Raw genomic sequence first — 22,142 nt, forward strand, 5'->3', positions numbered from 1 at the left:
GGATCTTTTGCAGACTTCATCAAGGAGGCATGACCCATTATTAACTCAGTCTCCAGCCTCTCTCCAGAGTGGTGGTGGTGGTGGTGGGGGGGGGGGGGGTGTCACTGAAATGTCCAAACTTTTAATCATAATGGTTTTTCTGGTGACTGGACCCCCTTCCTGAGACTATCCAGGAGCCCACCAAGAATCACCCCCTTAAAACATAACACATGCCTCTCCAGGAAATTCCAAGGGATTTAGGAGCTCTGTGACAGGAACCAGGTCAAAGAGCAAATGTTAGAACAAAAGATGCTCCTAGCACCTTTAAAAAGAATTTTTTTTAAATGTTTGTTTATTTTTGAGAGAGAGACAGAGACAGAGAGACAAAGAGTGAACAAGCAGGGGAGGGGCAGAGAGAGAGAGGGAGACACAGAATCCGAAGCAGGTTTGTTTGTTTGTTTGTTTTCCTAGCACTTTTGTTTCTTAGGAAATTACAACAGTTTTAGGAGCTCTGGCCGGGAGCCTGGGATGAAGACCAAAGTATACATTTCTCATTATGTCACAGTATCACATTGCCTACGCATCTGGGCGGGGCCTCGTTATTTTATAACACTGACTATTAAGTCAGGCAGATGCTAGCACCTTCTCTCTCTTTCACTCGGGGCCAGGAAGGAGTTGGGGCCCTCGGCAGAGACCAAAACTAAGACTCAGAAAGTTGGAGAACGAACGAAGGCAGGTTGAAACGTAGGGGGCAGGTCAACTCAGGATGAGGTTACAGGATGCTCACCTCAGAAAAGGTTGTCCAGGGACAGGATCGCACCCGCCAACCTGAGTTCAAAGCTGAAGGTGGCCACCAACGGTGCCACGTGCGGTCGCGGGCAGGGCTTCCCAGGTAGGTCTTGTCTTGTTCAGGTGCTCGCCACAGAGAGGGAAGGCTGTACTTCACACTCGGCCCTCCTGGGCCCAGCACCGGCCCTCGCCACTGCCCGGGGCCCAGCACTGTGATCCAGAGCCTGGTAGCAGGACGGACTCGGGTGATTGCAAAAGCCAGACGCGGAAATCATCACCACCACCTTCGGGAGCCCAGCACTTCGCTTCATGTCTCCCAAAGACCCGCTCCAGCTGAAAGCCACTCTTTCTTTTACCCAGAGTCGAGACCCGGGTCGAGAATTAGGCTGGACCCCGTGCTGGCTTGAAGGGACCCTTCCCTTGGACTGAGGGAGGGGGGTGCCAGGGCGGGGGAGGGAATTCCCATCCACCAGCCCTCAGCCTGATGATAACAGCTTCTCGGCAACCTCTTCTGTAAGCTAGTTTCATTACTTCTTTCTGAAATGTATCTTTTTTTTAAATTTTTTTAATGTTTATTTATTTTTGAGACAGAGAGAGACAGAGCATGAACGAGGGAGGGTCAGAGAGAGAGGGAGACACAGACACAGGATCTGAGGCAGGCTCCAGGCTCTGAGCTGTCAGCACAGAGCCTGACGCGGGGCTCAAACTCACGGACGGTGAGGACATGACCTGAGCTGAAGTCGGACGCTTAACCGACTGAGCCACCCAGGTGCCCCTGAAATATATTTTAAAGGTAGGGGTGCCTGGGTGGCTCAGTTGCTTAAACGCCCAACCCTTGGTCTCAGCTCAGGTCATGATCTTGTGCTTTGTGGGTTCAAGCCCCGCATTGGGTTCTGGGCTGGCAGCACAGAGCCGGCTTGGGATTCTTTCTCTCTCCCTCTAGCTCTGTCCCACCCTTGCTTGCGCTCACGCGCACGCTCTCTCAAAATAAGTAAATAAACAGTACAAAAACTTTTAGGGTCGCCCTGGGTGGCTTAGTTGGCTAAGTGTCTGACTCAAGCTTGGGATTCTCTCTCTCCCCCTCTCACTCTGCCCCCCTCCTCTGCTCGATCTCTCTCTCTCTCTCTCAAAAAATAAAATAAAACATAAAAAAATTTAAAGTAAAAATGCTGATCATTTACTCAAAAATGTAAATGAAGAATGGCAGTGAGCTCCTAGTCTCCCTAACTGTAATTCTCAAAAGAAACAAAGCACAGCATCCAACATCCGGCTGCTAGGTCCATTGACACCTGAGGGGCAGGGAGGCTGTGAAGATTGAAGATGTCCTTCAAGTAGTTCCAAAATGCGCCCCCGCCCCGTGGAGAATCATTGATTTGTGATTAAACTTTCACACTGACACGTGCACAGTATTTCAGAATCTGCTAAATCTAGAAAGGTTATGTCAATAGACGCACAGCATTATTAATGATAAAATCTTCTCTCACTTTGAAGTCCTAAAAATAGTTACAATTACAGTTCTAGGCAGCCCAATAATTTTACATTTTTGGTCTTTCCACTGGTGGCCATCACCAGGCGCTCAGGGTGTCGTATAGGGAAGCCCAGAGTCATGTAATGCACTTCCTGGACTTGCGAAGTCAGGAAAGTCACACTTAATCCCTTTGGATTTCTTGCAAAATAGGAATGTATTTCTCTATGGTAACTCACTGCTTGATTTTACTTGTGAGCCAGGAAATAAGATGAATAAGCCAAAGTGATGTGGTAACAGATTGGTTAAATGAACGGTGAATTAAGTCCTATTCTTCTATGACAGATGGGAATAAATCCCTTTCTTCCATGGACTCCCTCCCAACTTGTCGTGGTGTCGTTTTTACTTGCTATTTAATGTCATTCTGTGTGAAGAAAAATTAAAATGATTCGCACAAATGTGACATGTCATCTTTATATTGTACAAGGCCCATTTCTTATCCTCTACTTTATCTGGTTTTTTCTTAAAATTTTTTTAACATTTATTTATTATTGAGAGTCAGGGCATGAGCATGGGAGGGGCAGAGAGAGTTGGAGGAGACAGAATCCAAAGCGGGCTCCAGGCTCTGAGCTGTCAGCACAGAGCCCAACGCGGGACCCGAACTCACACACCAGGAGATCATGGCCTAAACTGAAGTTGGACACTTAACCGACTGAGCCACCCAGGCGCCCCTCTTCTGCTTTATCTTGAGCTCCTATAGTCAAGCTTCTCTTCTCTCCGTAGGTCCTTGGACTTTGACGTGTCCCCAAGATTGAGCAGGCACCTCTATGCAGAACATGTCCCATTTACTAGCTGATCCTGACAATCGGATGACCAAAGGGAAACACATTTCCTGGGAAACTGCAGCATCATCATGTTCTGTTCACTCTCCCTTGCTGCCTCAACTTCCCCTTAAAAGTTTCTGCTAAGCTCTGCTTACCTCACCCTATGACAGAAACGCCCTTTGCTGTTTGATTTTGAGATATTTGCAGGTTTCTGAGATTGGAGCATTCTCTCTATTGCGGTAGTCTTTTTTGAGAAGTCTCTCCTTAACTAAGTCCGGATTTGGTTTTAGTTGGCAGTGCAAATACCAAAGCATTTAACTCATAAGCAGAATCACCAGAATCACGCACATGAATTAAAAAAAAAAATTATTTCAATTCTAGTTAGTTAATATATGGTGCAATATTGGTTTCAGAAGTAGAATTTAGTGATGCATCACTTACATACAATACGCAGTGCTCATCACAAGGCCCTCCTTAGTACCCATCACCCAATTAGCTCATCCCCCCCCCCACCTTCCCTTCAGCAACCCTCAGTTTGTTCTCCGTATTTAAGATTCTCTTATGGTTTGCCTTCCTCTCTTTTTTTCCCCTCTCGTCCCTTATGTTCATCCGTTTTGTTTCTTAAATTCCACATATGAGTGAAAACCTACGGTATTTGTCTTTCTGTAACTTATTTCACTTAGCATAATACATTCTAGCTCCATCCACATCCTTGCAAATGGCAAGATTTCATTTTTTTGATGACTAATAATCCATTGTTTATATATATACACACATATATATCACATATCTCACATCTTTTTTATCCATTCATCTGTCGATGGACATTTGGGCTCTTTCCATAATTTGGAAATTTCCATAATTTCCACAGTTGTTGACAGTGCTATTAACATGGGGGTGCATGTGCCCATTCAAATCTGTATTTTTGTATCCCTTGGGTAAATACCTAGTAGTGCAATTGCTGGGTCAGGGTAGTTCTATTTTTAACTTTTTGAGGAACCTCCATACTGTTTCCCAGAGTGGCTGCCCCAGTTGGCATTCCCACCGGCAGTATAAGAGGGGTCCCCTCTCCCCGCATTCCCAGAACATGTTGCACAGACTTAACTCAACTGTTTTTATTTTACTCCTGAATATGCCCATCCTACCGCCATTTTCTGCCTTCAGCTTGCTGATAAGGAAGGAAGGACTGGAAGGAAAAGGAACTCTGGCTTGTGCTGTCTTCACCTTTCCTTCTGTGTCATCCTTTCCCCCCTAAGCAGTTGGCTAATACAGGAAGTAAGGGAAGAAAGGATATGGTAGGATTATTTGGTCTTTGGTCTTTTTGCTTAGAACGCCATCACCTTCTTTTTGCGTGTGAAGCAAATTCTGCTTGGAATGGAAAGCGTGGCCTCGGGGCTGGCAGGTCAGTTTATTCTGTCACCAAGACGACGTGCTTACTGTGCACTCGCCTTAAGTCTCTGAACTCCCATTGCGGCAGTGGGTCCATCCCGAATTTTGTGTTCATCAAAGGTAGCAAATGCTAGGTACAAATGCACCACGAGGAAGGTGGACACGAATGTTGCTGGTGTCTTCTCTGCTCATACGCAGGTGCCCTAGTTCCAATGGACTCTGTTACGAAACCCACATTTAAAGGTTATTTAAAATTTCAAGGACATTTCCCGGACATCCCCCCCGAATTCCAAGAGACCGAATCGGTCCTAAGCTCCTTTTCCAGAAGGCGCTGCTTACATTTGCTGAGCACCGCTCCCTGGTGGTCTAGTGGCTAGGATTCGGCGCTTTCACCGCCGCGGCCCGGGTTCGATTCCCGGTCAGGGAAGCCTGTTTTCTTTCTGATCACCACCGACATTCTGCTGTTGCGGCCAACTCGGTTTTAACCAAGGCTCACGTGCGCGCACCTCACATGCCATCCTGCCCCGAGGTGTGTCAATATCACGGGAATGGGGTACACGGGGTGTATGTGAAGAATGAAAACTTTCTCTAAGCCTAGCCAAACTCGCCTCTGCCTCACTCTATTGGGAACTATGGATTTGTTTTTTCCGTCTAAGAAAATTTCTACATGAAATGAGTTCTATCAAATGACTCTCACATCTGTTACGGTTTGATTGGCATAGGTACGGTTTTAGTAATGGATGTAATTTTTTCCCTGTTCATTGAAACCCTAAGGTACATGCGAGAGGTGTAGACAGCTCAGGTGATTTTACCAGATCTGGGGCCGTTTGGTCTTTTGTAAGCGCAAGAATACATTTCTATATGTTGATTAGTTCATTTTACCTGTAAGACAGGAACTATAATACAAAGATGAATAACAACTCATATGACACCAGTCTTTGGCTCCCTGGTGACTTTGTCCTGCGGTTCTCAGCACTGATTTCAGGATCACCTGGGAAAAGCTTGAGAGGCAGGCAGATTTTGCGAGGCATCGTCTTAATCCGGGGATCCGTGAGCTTGGCCTTGGCGGGCAGGAGTGGGGAGCCACGGGAACACTGGCTGGCCTGCAAGACTGCGTGCAACCGGCCTTGGGGGTAACCAGGCTCAGGAGCCGTAACAGTAGCAAAATGTCAGCGGTGGACAGAAAGGAAAAAAAAAAAAAAAAAAAAAAAGAGGGACCAAGGAAGGTGAGTGAGACCAGCTTCCCTGACCGGGAATCGAACCCGGGCCGCGGCGGTGAAAGCGCCGAATCCTAGCCACTAGACCACCAGGGAGCGGTGTTTGCTGTGCCTGAGCAGCAACTCCTAGAATAAGATCTTAAGAATGATGCAGCCACCTGTTAGAGGCCTTTAGAAACGTCTGGAGAATGTTCTGTAGGGGGGTGTGCGGTGCTGGATGCAGCGACTGCCACGTGGGTCAGAGGGTGGCAGGAAACTTTAGTGGCAGAAAAGTTGCAAAAAAGACTGTCACAAGTCAAGCCAGGGAAGAGGACACTTTTTCCTACATTTTTGTCATCGACTCCCTCTGACCACAGGGCTTGCTCGTGTTTCTTTCTTTTTTCCCCTCTTCATTCCTAAAATATTTGTGCCTCTCTCACTTCTAGTTTCCCCGTGGTTGATTGAGGAAACCCATGTCTCTCTTTTGCTCCCTCACCCCCCAAAAAGGATCCTGTTCCTGATCTTCTCTGATTATATCCCTCCCCTGTGCAGAGGGAGGAACATTCAGGGCCAAGGGGACATGCCCACCGGGAGCCGCACCCCTCTCCCCGGCCAGGCTCTGTTATTTGGGGCGTAGAATGACCTGCACAAATGGCTGACGTTTGGTTAGGGCGCCCCTCTCCCCCACCCGCGTGGTGGTAGTGGATTAGCCTCCGGTGCGTGCAAGTAAGGATCGACAGGTGGCCAAAGGAAGGCTGTTTGCAGGGGTTTGAACAGATCCTGGTGCCCATACACCTGCACAGGACCCCTCTCAGTGCAGGAAGGAGCTAGAATTGAGAGGAGAGGGTCTTTCCTGGGCCACGGTGGTCAGGCAGAACTATGAGGAGTCTCACAATTCTAAATGCAAATCTGGACCCACAGGTCCTTAAGAAAATATTTTTGTCAATGTAGATGGAAAGCTCTTGTTGTATGTCACTGCTGATGAGCTTAATTGGTCAATTTAAAACATCTCGACATATGGTATGTGGCCCTCCATTTGTACTGTTCCCCGCAATCACAAATATGAGGCACTAATACAGGGTCTTTTGGACTATTCCCTTTTGTATTCCGTTTGCACTGCTTCTCTGACCTTCCAGGCCCACCCCCAACAGAGCTCTCAGCTCTTTACCCCACCACTGGGAGGGTCTAAAGTCATGCTCTCCCAAACTAAGTCATCTTCCTCCATTCCCCCAACCAGGCACCTTTCCCACGGCCCCACCCCCACAGCACCCTTGGAAATGAGCCCAGAACCTTTTCCACCCACCATATCCGTTGAACGCACGGTCCTTTCTGTTTTAACCTCTGTGGCTCTCCCTCTGGTGAGGACACTGCCAAGTTCTTTGGGGGGTATTTTCACCTCAGCAGCTCAAGCAGCCCGCGTGTGGTTTAAGGTAGTGGGCTAGCAGGTAACAGGTATGCAGTTTCTCCTTAAAATTGTATTCAGTAGCATGTTTCCAATTAAAAAAAGAAGAAATTGTAAAGTTGTTTCTGTTTCCTGTAACGTGAGGAACCCTCAGATCTTCTGCCAGGAGTTAATGAGAGGAGGGAGAAGAAGACACCTGCTTGCGTGGTGTATCAGAGTTCTTCAGAGACACAGAACCAATCGGAGATCGACATCCACACGTATATTTGTATCTATGTCTGTGTGTATATCTATATCTATACCTGTTCCTATATGTATATCTGTATCTTTATCTATATCTATATATGTTTCTGTATCTGAAGATCACATGATCATGGAGTGTCGAGGTCTGCAAAGTGAGCAGGCAAGCTGGGGGCCCAGGAGAGTTGGTGGGTCCAGTTGGAGTCTGAAGGCCTGGGACCCAGGGAAGCTGCTGGTGTAGTTCAAGTCCAAAGACCAAGGCCAGTACGCTCGAGACCCAGGAAGAGCTGGTGTTCCAGTCCAAGTCCATAAGCAGGAAAAACTCAATATCCTAGTTCAAAGGCAGTCTGGCAGGAGGAGTTCTCTCATCTGATTGGATGAGGCCCACCCACATTAGCCAGGGCAATAAGCTTTACTCAGTCTACTGACTTAAATGTTAATTCCATCCAAAAACATCCGCACAGAAACACTCCAGGGGCACCTGGGTGGCTCAGTGGGTTAGGCCTCCGACTTCAGCTCAGGTCATGATCTCACGTTTGTGAGTTCGAGCCCCCTGTTGGGCTCGGTGCTGACCACCTGAAGCCTGCTTCCGATTCTGTGTCCCTCTGTCTGTGTCCCTCCCCATCTCTCTCTCTCTCAAAAATAAATTTAAAAAAAAAATTAAAAAAAAAAAAAAAAGAAACACTCCAAATAATGTTTGACCAAATATCTGGGCACCCCATGACCCAGTCAGGTAGACACATATAATTAAACATCCTAGAAGGTGATGCCTTATACTAAACACACAGAAGAGAGTACTGCCTTGGTTAGGCTTCAGTGTAGGACAGTTGCTTCTTCAGAGCACTTTTGCCTCTGCTCTCTCTGGATATAGTGCAAAGTTGCTTTCATCCGGTCACATAAGAGGGGTGAATTAAAAAGAAAAAGTCCGTTCTGACAGAGCAACAGCAGGGCTGGAGAATAGCAGGTTACCAACACACCTCCCCAAGGGGACTCGAACCACCAATATATTGATTTATGGTCAAACCAGCTGACCATTGGACTTCAGGGACTCTGCGGCTGAGGTTTTTTTTTGTTTTTTTTTTTTTTTAAGTGGAATGCATATAAGTTTAACTATTTTAGAGTGGAACTATTCAGTTACTGAGTACTATTCAGTTACTTAGTACATTAACAATGTACTAAGTAACTTTGTGTAACTACCTTAACTATCTAGTTCTAAAACATATTCATCATCCCAAAATAAAGCCCCACATCCATGAAGCAATTACTCCTCGATACACGCTCCTCCTGGAAGCCATCATCTTGCTTTCTGTTCCTATGGACTTATCTATTTGGGATATTTCATTTACACGAAATCATACAACAGGTGACATTCTGTCTGTGGCTTCTTTTACTTAGCTTGTGGTTGGAGTTCCTTCAAGCTGCGACGTGTATCATTTAAATGTTAATTCCATTCCTTTTTATGGCTGATTAACATTTCATTGTGTGTATATGCGACATGTTTATACATTCACCCACTGATGGAACTTTTGGTTGTTTCTCCCTCTTGGCCGCTGTGAGTAGTGGCGCTGTGAACGTTCACATGCAAGGACTAGTTTGAGTATCTAGGTTTTTTTTTTTTTTAACGTGTATTTATTTTTTGAGAGGCAGAGACAGAGCAGGGGGAAAGAACCGAGGAGGGATAGAGAGAGAGGGAGACACAGCATCTGAAGCAGGCTCCAGGCTCTGAGCTGTCAGCACAGAGCCTGACACGGGGCTCAAACCACCTGAGACACCCAGGCGTCCCTTGGTGCCCCTGGTTTTAATTACTCTGGGTATATACCTAGTAAGTAAAATCGTGGGGTCATTTACATTCTCACCAGCAATGTTTGGTGGTCCTCATTTCTCCTTCCTGCCAACACTTACTATTTTCTAGTGTTGTTGTTGTATTTAAAGTGACAGCAATCTTAGTGGGTATGGAGTTAACACCACATGTGTTCTAGAATGACTAAAATTAACAAAATTCATGATACCAAAGGAAAAAGAGGACCTTCTGTATGACTCCATTTATGTAAAATCTAGAGAATGCCAACTAATCTACAGTGGCAATAAGCAGATCCGTAATCACTCGAGATGCGCAGGTCAGTGGGGACGTGACTTAGCAAAGGGCAGAAGAGGGGAATTATCAAGGGCTATAAGGACACTTCTGGGGATGATGGGTACGCTCATTATTTTGATTGTAATCATGGCTTCAGTAGTACGTACATATGTCAAAACATCATACTGTATATTTTATTTATTTATTTTTATTTATTTATTCAACATTTATTTATTTTTGAGAGAGACAGAGAACAAGTCGGGAAGAAGCAGAGAGAGAGGGACACAGAATCGGAAGCAGGCTCCAGGCTCTGAGCTGTCAGCACAGAGCCCAATGTGGCTCGAACCCAAGAACCATGAGATCATGACCTGAGCCGAAGTTGGACACTCAACCAACTGAGCCACCCAGGTGCTCCTTTATTATATATTTTAAATATGGGCAGTTGGTTGTATGTTAAATACTAAAGTGTTAAAAAAAAAAAAAAAAGAAACAAGGTGAGGGGTGCCTGGGTGGCTCAGTCAGTTAAGCATCTGACTTTTGATTTAGGCTCAGGTCATGATCTCACGGGTTCCTGAGATGGAACCCCACGTGAGGCTTTTCACCGACAGCGCGGAGCCTGCTTGGGACTCTTTCTCTCCCCTCTTTGCCCCTCTCCCACTTGTGTGGGCTCTCTCTTTCTCTCTCTCGAGAAGAAAAAAAAACCACCAAAAAAAAGGATACAAAGCCAAACAGTTTTACATATACCTTTTGGAGGTCACTAAAGCCTCTTCATTTTAAACGGTGCCATGAATTGAAAATGTAGGGGACTGATTACACCATTCTCTTTTTTTAAGACTGTTTTAAAAGGAGACTTTTTGAGACTTTAAATTTCTCACACCTGTGACAAAGTCCTAAGTCATTAGCAATGCAGGTTCCCAGATGGCAACAGATGACCCTTCACTGCTACACAGCAGTTTTCTGGTTGTTAGAGTCCCTTTCCAGAGTATTCAAAATATCTTGCCTGCTTTCCAGCCAACAAAGCCCTTTCACCTATTTTGGATACCCATATTTTTCTGTTACTGATGTCTAAATATTAGTGGTCTTGGATAGAAAATGCATAAATAAGCTTTAGCAAATGAAGCAGAAAAGGAATTAGTTGAGAGATCACTGGGCGGTCATAGATTTATGAGAATTAACAACCAGACTCAGATAAAGGGAATACCCAAAGGGGAGCTAGGTGGCCAGAAATATAGCCAAACTCATGCCAAAGAAAGAGTCTGGGAAGGGATCTACAGAATCTGTCAAAACTACATGCTAGCTTTGACTTCCTGGATAAAGGAATTCTAAACTGTCTATGAGTCTACACATCACTGAATCAGAATCTGGGGGAGTACCTTATAGCTAAAAGAACCAAGAAGAATTTTTCCTCCTCTACACTGCCTATAATGAAACACTAGAAAGGAGACATGAAGTAAGGACTGAGTATTCAGTTTTCAGCTGGAATTTGGACAAAATGTAAGGCTTGGGACAGTTTCCATCCAGCAAATGCTTCAGGAAGAAAGGGGGAGCCAAGGAGATCAAACCCAGGTGCTGTCAGGAAACATGGTCCAGGGGAAAGAGGAACCTAAATCTGTATCTACAGAAGTCTTTATTAACACCTCAAGAAGATTGAAGGAGTGCCTCCTAGACTTTTTCAGAAAGAAAGAAGGCCTTTTATGAATCTTAAGGGCTTGCCTCAGAGACCTTCCTGTTAAGAAGGCTTTTAAGGATCTTAAGGACATTGACCCACAGCAACCTTACCAGGGGCCCAATGTAGAAAAGGGCTGATCTCAAAGAGATTTGTGAGTGTGGCTTTTGCCTAATAAGTGAAGTATATATTGATATATTTATAAGAAACTCTTCAAGCTTTTAAAGGAAGTATATCAGCTTGGACCGAAAGGGACAGAGGCAGTACAAAATTAAAAGAAGCCTTTGGACCTGCAAACTCCTATGAGCAGGAAGCAGGCTGAGCAAATGATCAGCTGTGAACACCGACTATTCCTCTGGAAAAGTAAGCAGAATTCAGGAAGCAGAAGTGAGGAATTCCCAGAGAGTAGTAATGGGGCTTAATCAAGGAACTGGCCACATGAATCTGACTGGATGTCAGAGTTGATGCGGACCAGTGGTCTTCAATTTCTCTCTTTCGAATGGGAGTGTCAACAGAGGTTGACCCATGCCTGTCTCAACACTGTATGTTGGAGATGTGGGGGCCGGATGACTTATTCTTTCACTCAAAAGTCTTTTGACCAAGAAGAAACTACTCACGGGGCCTCAGGTATAGCAGGAACAACTCAGAAAGGAGATAAGGAGCTTATGAAGAGAGGGGAAACATGGAGTTCTGCAGGCAAAGGAAGCATGTTTGTGGCTCAAAGGACAGCAGTCTCTGGGTGGACTGTGAACCACCAAGCTTTAACCTAACAGCAGAAAGTCTAACTCATTACAAAGATCAGGCAGAGTCCACGGGTTGGCATTTCCTATTGAATAACTTGTGGCCAAACACCAGACTGTACTCCTGGGTTAACTGCCAGCTCCTGGGTGCAGCACTTTGGGGAGCTCAACTCTAGGCAGTCAGAGACCCTGCCCTGCTCTCCTGAGTCTGAAAACCTGGCAGTACAACGGATTTGGATGATTCCAGAAGCCAAGTTCTTTCGGCCAATATGGGGCGAGTACATAGAATAGCCTTGGAGCCTCCATAGCTTTGTAAATGGCAGGAGAAAGATTTAGGGACCATGGTGCCCCATTTGTTCTGGAAATTACCCCAGGGGGCACAGTTGGATCACACTGATCTTGGTAGGAATTTCAGAAAGTAGGTTATGAACTGAAAACGTATGGTAACTGTATCTGTTTTCTCACTCATCATTTTATTTACAGCTCTTTACAGAGTGCCTGGCATATAAGAGTTGTCAATATATGTTTGTTGAATGAACGTATGTGTGCATGAATAAATAGATGAATAACAGGTACATATTTAGAGACTAGGGACAAGCCAGGATTTTGTGTTTTTCGAAAAGCCTTCAGGGAGAAAGTTTGATTTAGCCAACAGTTTTGTTTCCGTGGTCTTCCTGTCTGCGGACTTCTGAGCTAAGAAGGGCATCTGAGAGATGAAAAAAAAGTCAGCTTTGGCTGAGGGGAAGGTCCAGCTCACAGGAATTCCTGGCATGAGAACACTCACAGACAGGAGTCCTGACAACACATTCCTTGCACTATAACAGGACTTCTCAAGGTGACCCGGGTCCAGTCCCCGAGGGAACCTGGCAGTGGGCTAACAGGAATGGAAGGCAGAGAAGTTAAATTGGAAGAACTCGACGACGGATGGATTTGCTGGGTGAGGGAAAAAGACTTGAAGGAAGTCCCCTTCCCATCTGGCTTGTTTCCCTAATGCTGGTGGTAATGCCATTCATTAAGAGAGGAAACACTGGAAAAGACTCTCATGCCTCGGGGATGAGGAGAAGATGAACTCAGCTTGGGAGAGGATAACCCTGAGGGCAACGGGTCATGTTGGAGGCGTGGGTAGGTTTAGAACTCAGAGAGGTTCTGGAGACACAAATTTGAAAGTCAACAAGATCACCAAAAGAGAGCACAATATGAAACGAGAAGCGTTGGAGCCCCAGTCAGAGCCTTGAAGGTTTATTTCTAGGACCTTCACTGCAGCCTTATATCTAAGAGCAGTGTCAGTTCTAAGTAAGTAGCAGGATAAACGTGAGAGCACATTAATGCAGGAAATGAAACTTTAATTCCTTTTAAACGCGGCCAGAGATCATTGGGTTTCTCCAGGTGCTTGCCATCTGCTACAAGAATTAACTGAGCTCAAAAGAGCCTTAACTGTTTTCTGTACTAGCAGTGCTCATTTGCAAAGGCCCACTTGCTGTGGAATTCTGCAAAAAAAGCAGCTCGAAAAAGGTTTTGATTTTAGAGGAAAGGGAAGTACAGATACCTCTAGTTTCTCCATAGAAAGCTCCTGATCCTAAGATGTGGCACTCGGAGAATTTCTCTTAGTAGACAAGTAATTCGCGGAATTTTGGATTGGAAATGGAACTCTGGTTTTTAAAATGAAGGAAAAAAAAAAAAGCGAGGCTATCACTTCAGGCGTCCCTGGGTGGGATCGAACCACCAACCTTTCGGTTAACAGCCGAACGCGCTAACCGATTGCGCCACAGAGACTACCCACAACCCCTAGCAAAATTTCGCACATCCTATGTATGTGTAGACCATTAACCAAACACTAGCGTTCCGCCATCTGGGTTCGTTTCTTCATCTTGAGATTGCAAGTAGGTTCCAAGTTATGTGATTCTAAAAGCCAGAACATTAAACCATCCCTGTCATACGACAGTAGAATCCTTGCTTCCTTTCTTCCCAATCTCTTAGGACCAGCGGGAAGCGACGTCCTCTTTCTCCCCAAGTGGAGATCTGGACACGAGTTAAGACCAGATTCACCACCGGAGGAAATGGAGAATGGTGGGATGGAGTGGAGGACTAGGCAGGGATTAATGAGTGCTGGGGAAACAGCTTGCTGCTGATTTGAACTGACATCCCCGCTTGGGACATCAGCCTGATGTTCTTACTTCGCTAAACTTCTATGAAACCCACTTACATTACCTCTCTCTGAATTAGAAAACCCAGATGCTGAGCGTTTATTTAAAAACGTAACTTCGAAAGGGCGGTGATCTTCAAAGCTCTTCCTGAACGTAATTCTCAAGTAATAGCGAATATTCCAAGGGGGAGGGAAGACAACCTCTGGAGACCGACATACAGACCAGGTTGAACACTTCCCCCAGGACTGCTCCCTCCACTCACAATTGTGGTTCAAAAATAGCGCCAATGGGCCCTGGCTCTCGGTAGAGAATTTAGTAATTTATAATAAGTAAAACTAAATGTTTTCTTAAACATTTTTAAATTTAATAAATTTTTTAATTAATTAATTTTTAAATTTTACATCCAAATTAGTTAGCATATAGTGCCACAATGATTTCAAAGGTCGATTCCTTAATGCCCCTTACCCATTTAGCTCATCCCCCCTCCCATAATCCCTCCAGCAACCCTGTTTGTTTTCTATATTTAAGAGCCTCTTATGATTTGTCCCCCTCCCTGTTTTGGTATTATTTTTACTTTCCTTCCCTTATGCTCATCTGTTTTGTCTCTTAAAGTCCTCATATGAGTGAAGTCATATGATTTTTGTCTTCCTCTGACTGACTAATTTCACTTAGCATAATACCCTCCAGTTCCATCCACGTAGTTGCAAATGGCAAGATTTCATTCTTTCTGATTGCCGAGTAATACTCCATTGTATAGATATACCACATCTTCTTTATCCATTCATCCATCGATGGACATTTGGGCTCTTTCCATACTTTGACTATTGTCGATAGCGCTGCTATAAACATTGGGGTGCATGTGCCCCTTTGAAACAGCACACCTATATCCTTGGATAAATACCTAGTAGTGCAATGGCTGGGTCGTAGGGTAGTTCTATTTTTAATTTTTTGAGGAACCTCCGTACTGTTTTCCAGAGTGGCTGCACCAGTTTGCATTCCCACCAACAATGCAAAAGAGATCCTCTTTCTCTGCGTCCTTGGCAACGTTTGTTGTTGCCTGAGTTTTTAATGTGAGCCATTCTGACAGGTGTGAGGTGGTATCTCATTGTGGTTTTGATACAATTAAAATGTTTTACATCGAAACCAATCTGCAAGTTACTTTGAATCAAGAAAATAAGTTTTAGTAATGAACGTAATTTGACTGGTTGGATGAAATTCTAAGAACAGGTAAATTTTCAGAATTTTGTACAGCCTGTGGGCATTTGGCGAAACCCTCTGGCATTTCCAGGGGTAGATACTGTGACTCAGAAATTCCTGGCTAGAGAAACACAGATTGTTCATTGCACAGACTTAGGCTCAGAAAAACACGAGTACAGGTACACCTCATATAGTTAGTCTTCTAGATGTAAACAGGTGGAAACTTCAGCTGCTTGTAAAACCAGACCAAAGTCATCTTCATGAAGTACAAAATATTAGCATGCCATTTCTCTGCTAGACAACAAAGCAGATATGACTGAAACACACTGGTTCCTCAGGGATACATCTTCAGTTGACTCAAAAGATTTTATAAAAATTCACAGGCCAAGTTACCTAGAGGTACAGGGGTCATGGCAGATGGCTGAGTCAACAGACCTGAAGGGCTTTTTCCCACCCATATATTTTCTTACCAGGCTCTGAGGATCCACGTCCTGTACTAAGGAAGAAAGCCCAGTAGCTTCAGAGAATACATGGGTACTGAAACGAAAGCCAGCTTTCCCATATGACCAGAAGCTAAAAGCCTAGGAAGAAAATACAGAAAAAATACAGAGCACACAACTGATTTCCCAGGATCAGAAACAATATGAGGCACTATTTACAATGTAGCCAGGACGCCGGGGGGGCGGGGGAAAAAAATCAAGGGGTGTGAAAAAGATTGGCAAAAGGGAGGAGTTCTGAAAAACGAAAAAAAAATCAAAATAAAAGGTCTTCAGAGAAAGGAAAAACTACAGAAGTCAAGACAAGCTAGTATAAGGAGGATACATTAAATAGTTTTAATGTAATGCACGTCGCACTGGGATACAAGTTGCACACAACGCAGGAGTGTGCGATTCAGCTTGGAGAGCACCCATAGAAGAACGGTACGGAGCTGGTGAGAAGGAACGGGAAGATCCTGGCTAGGTGTATGGTAAGGCAGGAATGGGAAACTAGTAAACGTGAAATCTTGGTGGCGGGCAAGTGGAATGAGGGACTCGGGTGGGGAGAGGAGGAGGAGGACGGTACTTCTGGGTAACACGCTGGCCGCTGGGCCATATGACGGAGGGTATCAGTCACGCAACTGGAAAAACACGCACACGAGAAGTCCACTCCGCCCTCCCGTGTGATGCACAGGCATCCACCTGCTTGAGGTTGCATCTTCCTCACCGGCTCCACCTGTATCTGCGTGCTCTCTCACCTTCATTGCCTGATGGTCCCAATGAAGGGACTTGGCGAGAATTTGCTTTTCACATCCAGGTTCGGATTCCACGGTCGGTCTCAGTTCTCCCATTCCCCCAAACCACCTCTCCCGTGGGACACAGTAATCGCCGCAGGGAGGACTACACCTCTGCCACGGCTGGTTCCGCCGCCCCGGAACCAACACCACGGCCAACCTTCATCCACACACCGCCTCCTCCTTTCCGGCGCGATGCCCGCTTTGCAGCAAAGAGGCAGCGTGCTGGAAGTACCGAGCGCCAAACCGGTGCGTGAGTGGATCTGGGCCCCACTCCGAGTCCGGGCCAGGAATGCCGTGCGGGGGAGGGACCGAGGCCGGGGGTGTGGAGTCGGCAAGGGGGTGGACAGGGCCGGGCGCCTGTGCAGGGCAGGGCGTCCACAGGGCAGGCAGGGCAGGCAGTGGGAGGCAGCCGGAGAGGGGCGGGCGCCGGGTGGCCGAGGCCGCCGCTCGTCCTCGTTAGTTATATTGGTGAGGTATCCCCGCCTGTCACGCGGGAGACCGGGGTTCGATTCCCCGACGGGGAGGCAAGACGCCCTTTTTGGTGGCCTGCGCAGCTCTGGGTCCCACCTCTTGCTCCCGAGGGGCAGGGGCGCTTCTTCTCGGCCGTCCGTCGTCCGGCCGGCGGCGCGTGCCCGGCCTGCCCACCGTCCACCGGCCCCAGCGCTTTGCGTGGCTCGAGGCCGGACGCTGGGTCGCCGCCGCGCAGCCGGGGCCTCGTGTGGTCACCCGCGGCAGCACTGCGAAGCTCTCGGCGACGTGCGCCCAGGGCCGCAGCAGCGCCCGTGGGTGTCGCCGAGGTGGGAGGCAGAAGGGTTCGGTTCCCGTCTGGATGCGGGAGGGCAGAGGAGTGGGAGGTGGTGTGGCCTGGCGCCCGCCCCCTCTGCTCCTTCCGGCGCCGGGCTGGGCCGGGCCGGGCCGGGCCGCTAGCTGCGGGCCGCGGAGGACGCGGAAGACGCCGGGCCGGGGACGTGGCGGGGCTCCCCAGCCGGCCTCCGAGGGCCCGAGAGCGGCCAGGCGGCCAGAGCGCCCTCCAGAGGCGGGCGGCGGTGGGCCGGAGCCGGGCGCCGGGCGCGGGTGCGAAGGGGCGGGACAGTTGGGCGTGCCGGGCGGGCGGGCGTGCCCGGCGACCGCCGGCGCAGTGTGTCGGAGTGAGCGCGGCTGGGGCGCGGGCGGCCGTGAAGCCCGTGGTGGCCGGTGAGCCGTGGTGGCGGGCCGCGCGGCCGGGCGGGACGTCGGGGCAGGGCTGCGCCGGGCGGCGGCGGCGGCGGCAGCGGCGAGAGAGCGCCAAGGCGAGAAGGCGACGGAGCGCACCCTGGGCCGGCCGCGTCGGGCCGGCCCGGGCCGTGCAGCGTTGGTGGTATAGAGTGAGCATAGCGCCTTCCAAGCAGTTGATCCCGGGTTCGATTCCCGGCCCAACCGCAAGCGCCCGACCTTTTTGGCGCCGCCCGGGGCCTCCTCCTGGTCCAGGCACGCGGGCGCTGGCATTGGGGGACGGGGTGCCGGCCCACTTGGGCGCTTGGGCGCTGGGCGCTGGGCACGTGGCCCCAGGCGGCGTGCGGGTGCGAGGGCGGCCGGCGCGCAGCGTTTTGCGGGTGCCGCCAGCGGGCCGGGTGGACTGCGTGGGGCCCGCGGGCGGCTGGACGTGCAGAGGCAGGGGCCTCGGGGCCCAAGCGGAGCCGCGTGGGTGGAATGGAGGCGCTGGGTCCAGGGGGCGCAGGCCAGGCGCGCAGCTTGTCGCTCCTCTGGGTGTCTAGTGGTTAGGATTCGGCGCTCTCACCGCCGCGGCCCGGGTTCGATTCCCGGTCAGGGAAGCCTTTCTTCTTCCTCTGGCCCTCCGGGGCCTCCCCTCCCGGCCGGCCGAGCCGAGCCACCCACCGTCCCGTCCCCAGTGCACCCGCAACTCCACCCCTTTGTAGCCCACGCCAGCACGCTCAGGCCTAGAGGCTGGCTAGCTCGTCGCGGGCGCCGCCGCACGATGGAGGGGTGGCACACAAGGCCACCCTGCCACGCCCCGACGGGCAGCCCCAGCCTCGCCCTGCCACCTCGGCGGGTCCGAGCCTTTTGGCCTGGCTGGCCCACCGGAGGCCCTTGGCATCGCCTCTCTCCCCTGCCCCCCCCCCCTCCCGCCCGCGCACGCGCTCGCCTGTCACCTTCGCTTCCACAGCCCGAGACGCGAGTGGCCGGGGCGGCCTCTGTCCCCGGCCGCGGCCACCAGTGTGCGCAGGCGCCCCTGACCCCCGAGTGTGCTCGGACCCCACGCCCCCTCCGGTTGGCGCTCCTAGCTGGCCAGGCTGACGAGCCATCCTGTCCTCCCTCCTGAGGTGCCCGCTGTGGCGGTGCTGGGCGCGTGGTTCAGGTGAGCCACGCGCAGCCCCGAGTCCCGTCACTGGCCGAGCCCCCCTCGGCCTGCGACTCTCTCGGGCGGCCTTCCTGCCCCACGCGGGGCGGGAGCGCCACGACCTGGCTGGCTGCGTCTCTCCCCGGGGACGGAGAGAGCGGACCCCAGGGGCACGCCGGTCTTGGGCGCCGATGCGAGCGCAGAGTCCGACCGCCGTGCCCGGGAGGTGGAGGAGGGAAGAGGCATCCGGGCACGGCCCGGACCCCCCCCCCCCGCCCCCCCGGGGCACTGGTGGTGAGACAGCGGGGAGGTGCCGTGGGAGCCACGGGGGAAGACAACCCAGCAGCCAGGCAGGTGGGTGGCGGTCGAGGCACCCCGGGGGACTGGGCGCACTTGTCGCCAACTTGTCATTCCAATTGCAGGACACGTCGGTCCCTTCCATCCTTTGCAAAGGGGGCAGCGTGTTACCCAGGTGGTCCGTCCCTTTCGCCACCTCCGCACCCCACCCCACACCCCCGATGAGCGGCGTCCTCCACCACCCCTCCCACTCACGCACACTTTTCACAGTTGCACTTTTCAGTTTCCCATCCCGCCTCGCCCTGCGCCTCGCCATGATAGGCGCCGTCCGTCCCTCTGTCCACCCCTGTCTGAATCCGTCCTCTTCTGTGGATGCCTCCCAAGGTCCATCGCACACCTCAGTCTCCTTCCCGCCCCAACTTGGACACCCCTGTCCGCCGGGGATTTGCTCTGTGATCAGAGGTGTCCCCTCTCGAGGCCAAGCGGTCAGCCGGTGCGCCGCGCACACCTGCTGGGGCACACTCGCTTCAACCGCACAAGCCCCCTGCAGCGGTGCGGAGGAGCCGCGGCGGCGTGGGTCTCCGGGTGCTTCCCGTGCCCACGGGAAGTTTCCTCGGAGTCCTTGCTTTTGCGTGTGTGTGTGCGTGTGGGTGTGTGTGGAGGGGTGGAGGGGTGGAGGTCGGGGTGGGAGAGGGATGGAGGACGGTGGTGGACTTTGGTGCCGTGGGTGGCTCTAGCGGTGGAAGAGGAAGCCGCGTTGGCACGGTAGCGCGGCGGCGAAGCGGGACGCAGAGAATCAAGGGCCTGCGTGGCCATGACGTTGGGCACGCCGGGGTCTTGCGGGTGCGGGTGCCGGTGCCACCTGGAGTCTGTGAGCGACCCTCCCGGACGATGGGATGTATAGCGCACCTAGGCGTGGCAGCTTGGTTTCTGCCGGTTGTGCCAAAGGGGAGGATTTCTGGAGTGTGGGTAGAGTGAGCCACAGCGTGTGTGTGTGTGTGTGTGTGTGTGTGTGTGTGTGTGTGTGTGGGGGGGGGGGGCTGGCGGGAGGGGCGGCGGTGCGAGGCGGTGCCGAGGGAAGGGGAGGAGCGTGTGGGTGGCAGCGCGAGTTGGTGCGTGGATGCGTTCCTCGCGGTGAATCGGGAGACTGGAGCGAGGCGAGCGTCGTTAAAGAGAAGAAGGGCAAGGCAGGTGTGTGGGCGGGCACGGATGGGCCCTTGGCTCCCGGGCGGGCGGAGTTTTGTCCCCAGGGCGAGCGAGCCAGGGAGGAGGAAGGGAATGTGCGGCAGGGGCGGGGACGGGATGGGGCGTGGGCGGGCCCCCAGAGAGGAGCAGAGGTGGCTTTGGCCAGGTGCTCTGAAGGTGGGAGAGAGGAAGCGTAGCGCGCAGTTGGCGCTGCGGGGCCAAAAGGGGATGGCGCGTTGCATGGGCCGGGAATCGAACCCGGGCCTCCCGCGTGGCAGGCGAGAATTCTACCACTGAACCACCCATGCACCCACGGACGTGGTCCACAGAGGGCTTCCCCAGCGGCGCCGGCCGCCTCCGTTGCCGGTTCCCGCCAGTAGTGAGCGTGAGCGTGAGCGTGAGCGTGAGCGTCGGCTCCGTGGGAGCAGGAGGCGGGCGGTCTGCAAGACAGGCTCCAGGCACGGGGAGAGCCAGCCCCTGGGGCGCGGCGCGGACGTCCGGGCAGAGGAAGGCACGGAGGCGGACTGGGCTCATCCCGTGCTTTGTCCCTCGTCCAGGGCCGCCGCCACAGCCTGCCCGTGTCCCCAGAGGCAGCCAGGAGCCGGACCCAGCCCGGCCAGCGCCCGAACCCCAAAGAGCCGGGGCCATCTGTGGCAGGTGCAGGCAGGCGAGGGACCTCGCCTTCAGCTACTCCCAGCCCCGAGCCAGAGTCCGTTTGGCGGATGGTTTTCTCGCGCGTAGTGTGTGTCCCGGCGGACGGGGTGGGGAACGGACCTCTCGTGTGTGGAGCCGTGGGGCCAGGGGCCGGGGCCGGGTGGGCTGTGTGTCTTTGTGTGTGTGTGTGTGTGGGTGGGTGGGTGTGTGGGTGGGTGGGTGTGGGTGTGTGTTTGCGCTCGCGCCGGCGTCTGTCGGAGTTAGAGGCCAGGTAGCGGCGCCTGCGCCGCTGAGTGCGTCTCGGGCCAAGAGAGCAAAGGCCTGAGCGCGCTGGCCGGCGCCTCTCCCTAGGGGTCCGGCTCGGTGCCTTGACAGGTTGGGAGGCAGGAGGGCGGTCTTGGATCCGGGAGGAACGCTGGGGCGGAGTGGCCGGCCGGCGGCCTCCCCGAGCCAGGAGATGCGCAGTGGCGCCCGGCTGGATGGCCTGGGGGGTCTAGGGCTTCCGCTCACTGCTCCCTGCAGCCACCTTCCCGGCTCGGACTCGTGAGCCAGGCCCACAGAAGGGAGGGGTCCGCGCCGCCGGCTGGCCAGCAGACGGCTGGGCTGTATGGCTCCCGGGGGGCAGACAGGCAGGCAGGTAGGTGTGGCCAGGGGAGGGCCCCTAGGTGGAGAATCGTGTGGGCCGCCTCGGGAGGGTGTGGAGAGGATGGACTAGGGCCGGGGGAAAAGCACGGGGTGACGGTGGGGTGGGTGCGTGTTCCCGGTGGCGGCGGAAGCGGACGGCTGGCTGGAAGAGCCAGGCGCTGTCCAGCGGCCACAAGTGGGAGCGGGAAGCGCGGGGAGCTTTGCAGCCTGGGCTGGTTCGCGAGTGCCGGGGTGAGGAGGGCAGAGGCGGGAATAGACGAGAAGGAGGACCAAAGAGCCTCCAGAAAGCAGCAGGTGCGAAGTCAGCGAAGCCTGCGGGTGTGGGAAAGGCGCTCGAGTCGCCGGGGAGTGCGCGCGCGCGCTCAGAGCCCGAGGCGGCGAGGGTGGAGGGGCTGGAGCTCGGTCTGGTCCCGGGCAGCGTGTGCTCGGGTGCGAGGCGGGCCGCGGCCGCGCGAGAGGGTGTGGTCCAGGCCCGGGTGGCGTGGCTGCTGTGTGGGGTGGGCCAAAAGGTGGGCGTGTCAGGAGTGGGATTCGAACCCACGCCTCCAGGGGAGACTGCGACCTGAACGCAGCGCCTTAGACCGCTCGGCCATCCTGACGGCGGGTGTGGGCGCGTCGCCGCTGGCCTGGCTGGGACGCGGCGCT

At 52.1% G+C, this 22,142-nt stretch overlaps 5 non-coding genes across 5 annotated transcripts; 1 reads left to right on the plus strand and 4 right to left on the minus strand.

Moving 5' to 3' along the window:
* Positions 1-4,801: 4,801 nt before the first annotated feature.
* Positions 4,802-4,873, plus strand: TRNAE-UUC (transfer RNA glutamic acid (anticodon UUC)). Its single transcript has one exon. It is a non-coding gene; the product is annotated as a tRNA-Glu (tRNA).
* Positions 4,874-5,687: 814 nt separating this feature from the next.
* On the minus strand, positions 5,688-5,759 carry TRNAE-UUC (transfer RNA glutamic acid (anticodon UUC)). The gene has a single exon. It is a non-coding gene; the product is annotated as a tRNA-Glu (tRNA).
* A 7,704-nt stretch (positions 5,760-13,463) lies between these two features.
* TRNAN-GUU (transfer RNA asparagine (anticodon GUU)) lies at positions 13,464-13,537 on the minus strand. The gene has a single exon. It is a non-coding gene; the product is annotated as a tRNA-Asn (tRNA).
* Positions 13,538-20,435: 6,898 nt separating this feature from the next.
* On the minus strand, positions 20,436-20,506 carry TRNAG-GCC (transfer RNA glycine (anticodon GCC)). Its single transcript has one exon. It is a non-coding gene; the product is annotated as a tRNA-Gly (tRNA).
* A 1,507-nt stretch (positions 20,507-22,013) lies between these two features.
* Positions 22,014-22,096, minus strand: TRNAL-CAG (transfer RNA leucine (anticodon CAG)). The gene has a single exon. It is a non-coding gene; the product is annotated as a tRNA-Leu (tRNA).
* Between the last annotated feature and the right edge of the window lie 46 nt (positions 22,097-22,142).

The sequence above is a fragment of the Acinonyx jubatus genome, chromosome E4, assembly GCF_027475565.1.
Source record: "Acinonyx jubatus isolate Ajub_Pintada_27869175 chromosome E4, VMU_Ajub_asm_v1.0, whole genome shotgun sequence".
Lineage (NCBI taxonomy): Eukaryota > Metazoa > Chordata > Mammalia > Carnivora > Felidae > Acinonyx > Acinonyx jubatus.